This window comes from Anarrhichthys ocellatus, unplaced genomic scaffold (assembly GCF_004355925.1).
Source record: "Anarrhichthys ocellatus isolate YVR2014 unplaced genomic scaffold, GSC_Weel_1.0 scaffold34, whole genome shotgun sequence".
In the NCBI taxonomy this organism is placed as follows: Eukaryota; Metazoa; Chordata; class Actinopteri; order Perciformes; family Anarhichadidae; genus Anarrhichthys; species Anarrhichthys ocellatus.
This window is the reverse complement of record NW_022280064.1, coordinates 3,105,479-3,119,066: the sequence shown is the minus strand read 5'-3', so window position 1 is coordinate 3,119,066 and position 13,588 is coordinate 3,105,479. Positions and strand designations below refer to the sequence as shown.

At 42.9% G+C, this 13,588-nt stretch overlaps 1 protein-coding gene across 6 annotated transcripts in view; it reads right to left on the bottom strand.

Annotated features, from left to right (window-relative positions):
• lrfn2b (leucine rich repeat and fibronectin type III domain containing 2b) overlaps positions 1–13,588 on the bottom strand; it is a 104,478-nt gene that overhangs the window by 54,824 nt on the left and 36,066 nt on the right. For 4 of the 6 annotated variants that reach the window (XM_031865908.1, XM_031865907.1, XM_031865912.1 and 1 more), the window contains exon 3: positions 20–92. The exons of the other annotated variants lie outside the window; for them this stretch is intronic. The gene's annotated coding sequence lies outside the window, so the exon portion shown is untranslated. The remainder of the gene's footprint in view (positions 1–19; positions 93–13,588) is intronic. 6 annotated transcript variants of the gene reach the window in all.

Genomic DNA, 13,588 nt, shown 5'->3' with positions numbered 1-13,588 from the left:
TATGAGGTGGAAGAGCCACCTGAGGTCAGGACTCCATCTTCACACCTCTGCAGGGCCTGGGGCTCCGTACACATCCTCATCGTCACGGCCTCCTGTGGGAAGACGTACAGAGTACACTTTAGCGATCAATCACTATCAACGCACTCGTCTGGATGACACCAAAATATATTGAAGCCACGGTGGCATCACTTTTCAGAGCAGTCCACAAACTGTCTGATGAAACCGTTCATCGATCGTTTGGCTTTTGGCATCGACTTATGAGCCTTCAGCCGCTGAATGAAAAACAATAAGGCTAGGAGAGGTGTTAACTTTGATATTCAGATTGGGTTATTGTTTCTAAACAACAACAACAGTTGTTCATTGACAACCATTTTTAACTACATGGTCTTGGTCACGACTTTATTTGACATCCGGGAGCACAATGAGAGAGTTCCTCCCTGTAGTTGAATATGGAAGTGCTGTGCCAACAGAGGTTTTGGCCCAGCCCTGGTTAAAAAAAAACACTCACAACATAACACAAAGACAAAACCTCATACCACAAAATCTGGCATGAGGTAACATCCTTGCAACCACGATCTACATATATCGAAACACCATAAATCAAAACACTGCAACGTTTGCAGATTTTTAGCTCGTCATTGACTGGAGTTTCAAACGGAACAGAGCGGTGAGAGTCTTCCTCAAGAGATTGAGGCACTCCTGCACGGCTCTGTTAGCGAGCAGAGGGTCTTTACAGGAGGCAGGGCGATCCATCAGAGGACGGGGCGAGCTGAGATGCAAACTGCCCACTTAAAGCGGCTCCACCACCAAACCAAACTCTGAGCAGAAGCAGCAAGAGATTAGCGGCCAGGAAGCTATCAGTCACAGCGAAGTGAGCCCCGCTCATTAGGTCCCGCAAGCTGCTTAGTTCCCACTAGTTTAATGCCTACTGCAGCCATTGCTCAATATGGATTATGATTTCTGATCACATTATTCTCTCAGTTCCAGAGAGCAGTCAACTCTCTAATTACTGTTCTGAGCACAGAGGCCACGTTCATCCGTACCACGGATTGACACTGACTCAATACTATGAATCGGTCGCTGAGACATTTAGTCAGCTTTCATTTGAAACCTTTTTAATGCTGACGATCTGAATTATTATTATGCAGAGCTGTTAAACCGACTTCCTCTGTCATGGGACTGCAAAGGCTGATTCTCTGCTCTACTTTTCTGTCTGCCTCTGTCTCTCTGTTTCAGCTCCACGTATCCATCTACCCATTCATTTTATATAGATTCCTCCCTCTCATCTTGTTTTCTTATTTCCTCACACACACACCCAGCGATGCAAGTGCGAGATCTTTATTGTCATGTCCACAAAAATGACAGAGAAGCAGTTGTTGGTAATGAAATTCCAATTAGTTGTCAGTCCGAATGCTTAGTCACGTGAGTAGTTAGTGTAGCTAGTCAAGTGCTGCGCATACAGCACGATGTTCATTTAGTCAATTATGGTCCATTTAGAGTCAAACAGACCATAAAGAGGAGTATGCTTCAAGGCAGGCTTACTGTGATTGACAGGTCGCTGCCTCTACCAGAGCTGTACGCCGTCTCTACGTCACTCACTTCACACTTTTTTCCTCACCCTAATTAAGTGCTGTTGTTGCCAAAAGCTAAACTTCTTGTGAAGAAAGGAAATTACTACCAACTCCCACCAGGCAATTGTGTTCATAAATGTCCTCTTTTTCGGGGTTTGGCACAACCAACTTCAAAATGTTCCCAACATATGACACAGGTCTGCCTGGAATCATGCTTTTGGGACCCCGTGTGACAGCAAACGATTCGGGGGTCATGTTATGTAACGATCCGCTGTGTTGGATGAGAAAACTTGCTGGCACAGGCACTTGTGTACAAACAAGTACAGCACAGTAAAAATATCTCGGTTCCATGAATAACTTGCATGCTTTGCTTTTATAGTTATTTCTTTATTAAAACATGGCATTTCACCTCCAGCTTTTTCCCTCCATGACCCAGTTGAGAGCTGCAGTCACTGAGTCTCAGCCGGCTGCTTCCAGCTGACGGTGCACTCACACCCCGGCAACTATTGGTAATGCTTACCACTTCAAAATGGAAGGCGCCCTGGCGGTGTGGTGTGATGTATTCTGTAATTACATGCAAACATAACCGTGAGACGGAATGATAGTGCGAGTTCAAGTATTTGTTACAGCGAGGTGCAGAGCAAGCAAAAACTGAAAATACTGTAAAAAAGAAAAAAGCTGTTCTGGGACTCTGAGCTTTTTCTTCACAAGAAGCAGGTTCATGTTTTGGAATATTTGTTGACGGTAGAGGCGAACATTACCGATCACTTTGCCGACTCTAATCATATTATTTAGTTCAGTACAAAGATTGGTAGCAAGGTGCAAGGTACTGATGCAGAGTTTTTAATAACCATGATTAAAGTCTTTCACTAACCTTCACCATACTGTGGTCGCCATGTTATAATGTAGAAAGCTATTTTTTTTTGTCTGTTTTCAAAAACAAGGAAATGTAATATTGTTATCCAATGTGTCGCTGTTCTTTGCAGCCCAGATAATCATGTTCCAGCCTTCAACTGTGATATTGAGTCCGGTAGTTTCTGATTAAAACCTCACTAAAGGACAGTGAATACATAGATATTAGAAGTTGTGGTTACGGTTAATATGAATCCTAAATTGTCTGTGATGGGACACAAACTCTGGTCTCCTGCATGAAAGTCAAATGTGTAACTTACGCTGATACATAAATTGTGAGATTCAGAAATAATGTAGCATGTATGTAATTGTGCTGTGCTGTGTCTTCTGGCCAATCTGACACAGTGACATCAAACAACAACAAAAAACATTGAGTCAGATCCAACATCAAAGATCTCTTGATGCACCCCTCTCAATGACATGATGAAAGCAGCAGTAGCTTAGCAGTGCATCCCATCATGAGGGCAAGAAGACCTCCCACCATGTAGAAGGTAAGCGGTAAACTTCAGCACATTGCACCCTGCGCCCACACTGTAGCTGCTTGTTTGCACTGGGATTCATGTTCAAATGATATGCAAGGTAGCACGTTTCCCAGCGAGCAGAGGCACAAACAGGCGGACAGTTTGCCCGTTCAGTTGAGAGGAGACCTGCAGTACTTTGTCAACACAGTTCACAACTCTATCAGCATTTGACCTTCTCTATGAGGGGGTGCGCCGAATGCAATACAACCTTTACAACTGCAGTCACACAGAACACTATTTGGGATCATGCCCTACCTATAATTAACTCCTGGCTATTTAAAGACTGGAAGAAAATGAGATACGGGGGCAACTTTTTTTTCCCGCGCACAGCCAAAAATAACATGTCAGCTGACATCAATTAGCCGACAAAATCCGCTCATTAGTTTGTTTGAAGCTTGCACTAACAACACAACAACTTTGATGTAATCCAAGGCCTCTGTGGGAAAGGGTAGAAGCGAAAGAATGTTTTGATTGAACCACCAACAACGAGATAACGTGAAGATAATTAATACGTTACAATGGCGACGTGTTGCAGTGCAGAGAGACGGCTCTGACACGACGAAGAACTAAACTCCCGTCTCTCTCATGACTCCTATCGATCCCCATCCTCTGCGGAGGCCCCGGCTGGGCTAGTGTCAGCCGCTCGGCTAATTGGGAGGAAAAAACAAGCGAAAGAGGCGCAGACCTCATTGCGCCTTTGATCCATAAAACATGATGAGTTCAATTCCTGTCTCTCCTTTCATTAACTTAATCAACATGCCGGGAAATGAATAAAACATTCGGCGGGGAAAATGCAAAGTGAAAACAACAACAGGAAATGACTTCCCCCTGGTGCGTGTGCCGGTCGAGGAGAAACCTCTTTGACATTGAAGGGATTTTTAAATTTATTTTCTTTTATATTTTAACCTTCACTCCTGCACAGACACATGCTGTGGCAGCAGCCTAAAGGTCAGAGCGGTGGGCTAACAAGTGGAAGGTTGCCAGTGTGTGTGTGTGTGTGTGCGTGTGTGAGAGAGAACAGTGAGAACGAGTAACGCTCTTCCCTTTCCCATCCAACAACCATCAACACCTCCAACACTGCACTTAACCTCCAGCTGCTCCGGGGAGGCTGTGGTAGGACCGGGCAGATGTCACTGCGAGTGTCTGTGTCAATTTGAAGCACAGTGCTCCTGTAGAACAGCAGGCACGCACGGGAAGTCATCAGTGCATACATGCAGGTATAAAACCTTCAACAGTTGTTCACCTGTTCACCTTCCTTGAAAAGTAAAATGATTATTTTCTGTATTTACTATCTGTTGTCCCCCTGAATACTACCCCTGTGTAAGCTGGAATATTCTGTAGCAGCAGTAGTCATTGTTGTAGCAGTAGAATAGTACAGTAGTATTGCTGGTGGTGAATTTAGTAGTAGCAATGGCAGTAGTAGTTTTTTGGTGTGGATATGGCAAAGAAGCACTTGTGGTAGTGATGGTACTGCACATGTACTTATTATAATGTTAACGGTATGAGGAGTACTACCAATACTAGAAACAGTATAAGTATTTGTAGAAATAGCAGTTAGAGTGTTTTAAATAGCATTTCAATACTTTATATAGTAGGTATAGTTGTAGTGGTATTATAGTAGTAGCTGAAGCACTAGTGGTAGAAACTGCAGCGTAGGTGTAGTACTAGTAGCAGCAATATTAGTATGTTGTTATAGCAGCAACAAAGGAAACATGTAGAAGGACTAGTAGTACCAGTAGTATTGGTAGTCTTAGTATTTAAGGGTTGCAGCAGGAGAATGACAAGGTGAAAGCAGAGGATTGCAGCCATGTGTCCTGCTGAGTCGACAGCATGAACCGACGTTTTCAATCCAGCCAAACAGTAAAGCAGCTGGTTTCACTGATTAGTGTCCTTCCCTGGTTAACAATGTGCGTATTAATATATTACGGTCGACCAAGAAGCCATGGCACCTGGGATGTAATCCTAAACCAGTAGGGGGGAGTGTGGCTCCTGAGTCAGGGGGCTTAGCTTATATAGAATCTCTGAGCACACAGACTAAGTCCTTAAACCCACACTGTTGTACAGTGCCAGCGTGTGGACTGCACAGTTTAACTTACTGAGCACTGGGTCTCTGTTGTCCTTCACTGGAATAAATTGTCTGCCACCAAATGTCAGTATGCTGCCAGTATACTCCATGTAATCAACTGTCTGTCCAAATTACTCACTGCACTATTTCCCTCTAGTTCACATGTAATATTTATACATCGCTGAAAGCAGGCTGAGGAACAACACAGAAAAGTTATTTTTAGAGGCATCGTGGGGCTTTGTTTCCATTCCAATTCACAGATGTAGAGCAACAAAGCTCATTCGTTGGAATGGGTCTCATTTCCCCAGATAAAAATGGAAAACATTAATAGTCCGAACTGCTCAAAATACCAGCGGAGTGGAAAGACACCAAGCATTGCAACTGAACCGAGCGGAGTGTACATGTTCCATGAGCTGAGCAGTCCCAGTATAATAATAGCACTGACAAGATCGCTAATATTCTGTTCTTGTTCAGAGTGCTGCAGGAATGAACTATATTTGTGGGCCAACCCAGAAGCTGAGCTTCTAGATCAATGAGAGAGGGATATACAATGAGGCCATGCTCTAGAGAGACGCACACAATCCTCCTGTGGAAAACGTGTATGCTAGTCCGATACTTATATTTATCTAATTGTTAATTGAATACCAATCTGACACATACGGAATAAAATGCTCAATGAGGTGTCCATTATCAGGAATTAATGGCGATGGAAAATGACTAAATTTTGAATTGTGCAAACACATGAAAAAAAATTAGAAGCTGCTACCTCAATGTATTGTACACTGAAAAAAAAGAGATCACCAGTGCAACCACATATACGGTATTTTTTTCACGTATACATATTGTCATTAATGGGCTCCCATAGAAGGCAGATTTGCACTCGAGTGAGAACGACATGTATATTCTCCTGCCTTCTAATCTGTTACATAAGCTCTTGAATTACAAAGCTAACGATGCATTGCCTTTGCTGCAACAGCATGACACCACCTCTTACTCTGCCAAGTGGGAATGAAGATAAAGCTGAAATATATTCCAGAAATCCTTTGACAAGTACGGCGTAAGCAATCTTCTTGGAACAAAATGCACGTCGAGTCAAATTTATTTATGAAGCAGTTTTAACAAAACAAATCCGTCATAAGGGGCTTTACAGAGCAATGAGTGACACGAGGAGACAAACAAACACATCGCAGGAAACAAAGCCTAAATCCATTGTATTGCTCACGCATGTGGGAACATGCACCGCCGTGCGTGTCCGAGACGACTTCCACTCCCCCACTCGAGGAGCAATTAAGACTTCTATGATGCAAAATGTGTCACAGTAGGTGGGACACTTCAGCACTTCACTTAATGCTTTAATATTATTCACCGACCTGAAAAAAGTAGTAATTTATTCATGCATATTCTTTTTTTGTGTCTGTGTGTCTCTCCCAAATATGTAAAGAGACTCTTGCAGTCAGAGTGTTACTCTTCAAGTAAATACCCAACAAACAAACTGTCAGACATACAGAATTACAATACGTTTGTTGCGAGTGCTTGCGATTAAGTGACATTTTGGTTTTGAATTCTTGATAGAAAATTGGTACAAAAATTTGTGTGAAAAATTTCATCCCGATACCAAAAAAATGGCAAATTACAGGCCGTGATCTTTACCGGACAACGCTGCGGTAGCGTCCTGTCAATCACAAGGTAGCCCCGCCCTAAAGCACACCCTGCTTTATGGTCTATTTGACTCTAAACGGGACATCATGCTGTATTGAAGACGATTTGAAACTAGCAATTCAGACCATTTTCAACGGCATTAACCAAACGCATCTATTACAGAGTGTTCCTTCACATTGCTGTGAAGCCCTGCATAATCAAGAAGGAGCCGCAGAGCTCCATATGCAGTGGCAGATGGTTACACCCTTTCGGCAGCAGACTGATATCGGCGCCTAGGCTCTCTGCATGTCCTGGGCCAGCTAGCTGCTGCTAGTGGGCGGGTGATGGTCCATTGGCAAACCAATGACAGAGTGAATCAGTTCTGTCATCACTGGATCAGGGTTTCGATGCCTGTGCTGGATTTGTTTTACAGAGCTGGACAGCAACTTTGCATTAATAAAACTAAACTCTGGCTAGATCACGTTAACATCAATTATTTAAGCAACATACAAAGCCTGCCACCATGGCAGAGAACTGAGAGAATCCAACACAATAAGTCATTTGACTGAGGGACACTTGCACTGAGCTATAACAGGAGACAAAGCTATAGAGTGGATCTGCTGTTCAGTACAAAATCCCTGCTGTGTGATGGGTTGTTAACCGAGCAAATGAATGATTCAAAAGAGACAAACATCTGGTTGCTATAATAGTGGTTTCTATTACCAGTAAAACATAAGTAACAGAAAGCCCCCTGCGGACATGATCCAAATATAAGACGAATGAAACGCAAACAGTGTAAAACCAAACGTCGAGTACACTGTGATATCTACGAAGGCACGCTCCACTCCTTCAACAAGACAATGTGCAAAGCAAGACAATCTGTTTTTCCCCACGATCATTAAAAAAAAAAAATCAAGCAAGTGTAGAACCAAGGTGTTTTAATTGAGGGATATCATGACAAAACAAGATTAGTGACAAATTGCTTCATCGGACTTCTGACAGGTCAAGACCATCAGGCACCAGTTCTGACATAAACCAAAAGCACAGCCACCATTACTCCAGTTCTTACATCGCTGCACTGGTTGCCAGTAAGCCATAGAATTGATTTGAAGGTCTTATTAGTTATTTATAAGTGGAGTTTGATCTGAACCCGTGATTGACAGGCTTGAGCCGTAAAACCATGCGAGAGCTCTTTGATCAGTGGGGAAAGGACTGCTAGTGGTGCTCACGGCAAAATCAAGAAGAGGCGGCTCATAGTCGTCATGCTGTGCTTCTTCTTAGGAATGCCCCAACCTATAGTTTATAAATCTGGTGAACTGATTATGGACAAAACGTCTTTCCTGGTCCATATAGTGATAAATGGTGTTTCCTATTCCCACACAGAAGAGACCATAGAGTCTAATAGCACTTCATGCCGAGAGAAAACAAATCAATGAATTCAATTTAGTTAAATTGACGCAACAAATTACTCTCTTGTGCCTGCAAATAAATCAGAATGTGGCAGCGAATTAATCAGATTGAGGGGACAAATTATATCTCGTGCGCACAAATTAGTACGCTTTGTCCTCAATATGTACTGTATATATTTTATGCTTGGGCGGTATAACAGTATTACAGTTTACCAGGGTATTTAGAAGTCTCGACAGGTATACCGTCGTGAGTACAGAGGCTCCGCTTTCTATGATGTTGTCTTGATGTGATGTATTGTAGTGAGCACAGCATGCGGCACCAGAGGCCGGCCGCTATGATTTAAAAGGCAAGCGATGGCGACAACGTTGTGTTCAAACTGTAAAAGCAGTTAATTGCCACATGAACCATCTCCGTGTGGTACCGTCGGTACACGCTCTGTGCGGCGTAACATTGGCAACTGCGGTCAAGAGACAGAAGGAGCGAGCGAGATATAAAGATAATAAAGATATGAACGTAGCAGTGAAGTGTATATGTACAGTTGAGGCTATTTATCGGTAAATAAATGCTACAAATCCCTGGCTTGCTTGCCACCTGCTGATTAAAGTCAACAGGGGTTAACACTGAAGTTAGCCACAACTTAAGGCGACCTGGCATTTTTTGAATACATCGTCTCACAGCACAGCTCTACTGGCTATTGTCTGCTGCATGAGGTGCTTTGTACTGACAACAGCAACAACAGCAGCAAGTGCAGAGGTAATGATTTAAAGAGCGATACAGCTCATTTGATTGAAGCATTGCACAAAATATCAGCCGGTCTTTAATTTCCCCAGGCACAAATGTCCTGTCTACATCACACCCACATCTGTAATTTACCCCCGGTGTGGCCCCACCTTTTTCATTTTCAAAGCGAGGTGGATGAGAAGACGGAGGTGAGGTTAGAAGCATATATACGAATTCAAGGTGAAGCCACAGGCAGGAGATGATTGAGCTGCAGCACGGAGGAGGATTGGAGTTTTCTGGTGAGGATCTCTGCCTTGTAACCCCCCCCTCCCCGACTACAGCCATAAAACAGCTCTGGTTGGTACAGGAGCTTACACCATCCCCTGAGCTTTGTATGTACACATTACACAGCACTGCCACAAACTCTCACACGGGTGATTGATGTGGGGCATCTGCAATCCACCAATTGCTATCTATTGCAGATGGCAACAGCAACGCCGCAGTTGTGTCATTAAATAAATCTACATGTCTGTGGACACAGAAGATCAAACCACAGGAACTTGCCAACCTTGGGAACAGGAATAAAGCGGAGAAGCCTCATTTGCTTTGTGGCAACACCAGCTGGCGAACGAGTGGCCGCACCCATTCGGGATGTCGGACACGTCTAACCGGGCGGAGAGCAATCACAGACCCCGTCCGACGATTAAAACAAAGATGAGACCATGTCTTTGCCAGACCTCCGTCCTCGCTACTGCTGCTAATGGGATTCTCCGAGCCTCTGGACAGGTGTGGAGCTGTAATGAGTGACAGCGCTGCAGGGGAAGCACTTGGCCAGCGCTGCGCACCTTGATCCCCGCAAGTATACGTATGTCGAGGCTACACGTACCGCCTCCCGTTCTCACTTGATCCTGAGCTGTCGGGCTTTTCTGAGGGGTCGACACACATTTTGACGAGTAAAACAGGAAACCGTTGAGTACAACGTTAGAAATACAAGATGACAGTTGTAATATAAACTGGTATATTCCTTGGATCAGAACTGAATACCCTATACCAGTACTTTTGATTCAAGATTGTAATTGTCACCCCGGTTATACAAGTACAATTGTGTGCAATACTTTTGTTGGGAGGCTCCATTAAAGAAAAAGAGGATATAGCAAATATAAAAAGACAAAATACAAGAAGTAATAAAAAACACATTTAAGAAAAACAATAAGTAGTGAACATTAAGGGGTATGCAGAGGAATGGCCTGTGTGAGTGTGATACATATTGCGGCTTCTGATTATTTTTATTGATGCATTAATGTTTAAGTGCATTTTAATGTTGCAGCTGGTTGAGGTGACGACGATTGTACCTACATGATGCCGGGGAATTAAATCTTTAACATCATTTTAGGTTTGTTGTGTCAAATCTATATTTGTAAGGTAAGTAGGTATTTCAGTCATCTAGTCTCCCTCTCCATTCCTCTTAGGCTAATGGGTCCAGCAGTATGAGAGATTAGCTTTGGATAGATAGACACACACACACACACACACACACACGATCTCCCAAAAGGCTTACACTGTTTGCGGAGATAATAAATGTATCGGAGAAAGAAGAACAACATTTCCCTTTGAAGCTGTGGTGCTGTTGAATTGTTTTTTGTTGTACTGGGTGCTTGATCTAATATTTAGAAAGTCCTTATTGATATACATGTGGCAGTGAATGCTGACGATGCATCTGAGCTACCGACTGACAACCACAACCGTAATGAGGCTATAAACCTACTTCCTAATTCACAGTTTATCCAGGCCAGCTCCAGGTGAACCAGTTAGTTAGATTAACCTCAAACTGCGGTTTTCACGCCACTCTGACATTAAAAGGCACTGATGCACTAAAAAAATAATTATTATTTGAGTACCGACCCACCTTGCTTCTCATTAAAACTTGTAGAAAGAGAGTGTGTCTGACCTTTCCAAAAGTTTTGACCACAATCTTACATCCCTCACACGTTTGCACTGATGCCGGCCGTGCTAAAACAGAAATGCTCTCTCTGTGAGGCGCTTTAGTGAGATGGAAATGTGAGGCGTAGTGTGGGACGTGATGGTTAGTACTTCGGTTACCTGCTTGTTCGCTTTCTTTATTGTTCTCACTGTAGCTATAAAGGGTAGTGTGGCGTTTCTTCATAGCATGCACTTTCCAAATTTGATTTGAGGGTCCATACTGACTCACAGCTGTGTGTGTCCTCAAGAAATGCTTTACAGTAATTGGCTTTAAACTGTTTGAACACCATGACGCCAAACGCTTGGGAAAGCAAACCCGAGACGGTCCTTGTGTTTTAAGATTCCCATTGGTTGAAACTAGGGAGGAGAAACCGACACAGATTTGCAAAAACATGTTTGTTTAACTTTCCTGCTGTTTATACCATATAAAGAAAAAGATGATTATGTGATAAAGAGTGTCTCCTGATGAGTAACAGTGGCCTTTTCAAATCGTTGTTTCAAGAAAACGCATTACTGAATTAAAATATATATTAAAACATATGCAAAAGAGGTCTTCAACAGGGGGTCCGCGGCCCCTAGGGGGTCCGTGGAGGTAATGCAGGGGGTCCGCGACATTTTTGGTTGATTAGACAATTAAAAAAAAATATATATATATATTTTTTTTTCCCCAAACATGAGTCTGTCCATTATTTTAAAAGTTCAGTATTGTATGCAAGATAACAGGTATGTTTATGCATGGCAGGCCATCACTAATTTTTTGTTTCTACATTTATGTTTAAAATGAAAACATCAATTTGAATAGCTTGTATGCATGATTATCATGCAATTGACAGACAATGTTGATATTGGCATTGGTATCAGCTGACAAGGTGTGTTTATAAATGGCGGTGGCACGGCCACCCTACTCACTGTACCTAGCACATGTTTAAAATAAAAACATGAATATATGAACCTGTGTATTATTTGAATAGCTTAGTATTGAATGCACAATACAGAGGTATGTTTATACATGTTACTAGGCCCATTTAATATAAAACACAATTTTATACAATATATATAGTCGGGGGTCCCTGCTCCATCTCTCTATCAGTTTGGGGGTCCTTGCCCTGAAAAACGTTGAAGACCCCTGCTTTAAAAGATCTAATGTTTCATTATTAGACACGAAAAAGGGGCTCTCTGAGTCAAACATTAGTGTTCAGTATTGAAATAATGTCAACAATATTTCAGTTTTGTGCTTATGTGGCAATGGAATGGCATGGGGAAATGGGGGCCCAGCCGCTCATATTTTCCTTGAGGGCCCCCCCTAGCCCATTACTCAGACCGTACTCAACTGCAACAATCAAGGTTACGCTGCTGGGTCTCGTTTTCATAGAAGTGATTTCGGCTTGTATACAGATGACAAATAGTGGCGGCAGCTTTAGGTTAAGCAGCTTTAGGTTCCATAAATAATTGTCACTCTTAAACAGTAGATAAATGCAAGTCCTACAGGCTTGACTTCACCTGTCCGTGCTGTCTCCACATTCCCAAACACGTCCTCATACTTATATACTAATAGCTCGTTTGCCTGCGACTCCCAAAACAACATACATGACCATGAGAGAGTACCAGTGGTTGGCGCACGGTGCGAGATGGCCGCAGTTTGAATTGAAACGTATTTGGTTTGGAAAAGATCATGGTTCGGGTATAAAATAAGTCCCCTTTGTTTTTCACATGATTTAGGTTAAGTATGTAAATTAAGTATTTTACGTATGCAAGTTGAAATAAGTCAGCGCTGAATCCACAGTGAAAGTCCCGTTTGTTTGACCTCCTCCCTACACACACATTGTCGCTGTTTATTCTACATCACCTGACTTCCTCCTACCATCATAATTACTGCAACGAAACGTAAATGTATGTGGCACATTGACATTTCTATAAAACAGTGCACAAAGCACACTATGGATGGCAGCTTCATTACATCTTGCCCCCAGACCCACAAACCAACCAGTACACCTTTAGTGAGTACGGCCTGGTTCTGTGTAGTTTGAGGCAACACATTTTATTTAGGAATACATGATGATGAGCACTCACTGCTGCACTTCAGTTAGTTAGAATGCACTGCCTGCCTGATGCTGGGATGTTTACGATACATCACAGAGGTAGGAAATAGAAGAGTGACCTGGAAGCATTGGTTGAAGAAATCAATACATATTTTGCAGACGCCACAAGAATGAAGGCTCTATGAGAGGAACCGTGGGAATGTAATAATACTGTCAGCTCCAAAAAAAAAAAAGGGTCAGTGATTGCATCACGGCGGCAGACTGGTAGGGTAGTGGTGGTTGGAGCTTTGCTGCTGTCACTGAAGTGGTGTCCGTCTGTATAAGAGCTGTGACTAAGATGATGATAAGAAGGGCCAAACTCTGCTCTACAGACACTTGTGCTGCTAGTGGTTGAACATCAGAATCCCTACAAAAGACCTCCTTCAACGAGAAATTGCATGAACCAAAACATGCACTTTTAATCATTGAAAACATATATATATAAAAACACTCCGACCTTTTAGTGCCTATAAAGGGCCACTAATCCTCAGTATGTGCAAACTGACTGGACAGTGACGCAGAGGATTTCCAAATAGCATGGTTTCATCTCGTCGGGGAGGTTGTGGGCGTACTGTATATTGATGTGTATGCACAGATGCAGGTGATGTCAGAGCCGAGTGGACACATCTCTACCATGCACTATAGGCATTAGCTCTTCATCGGTAACACCGCCTACACGTGATAAGCGGTCTG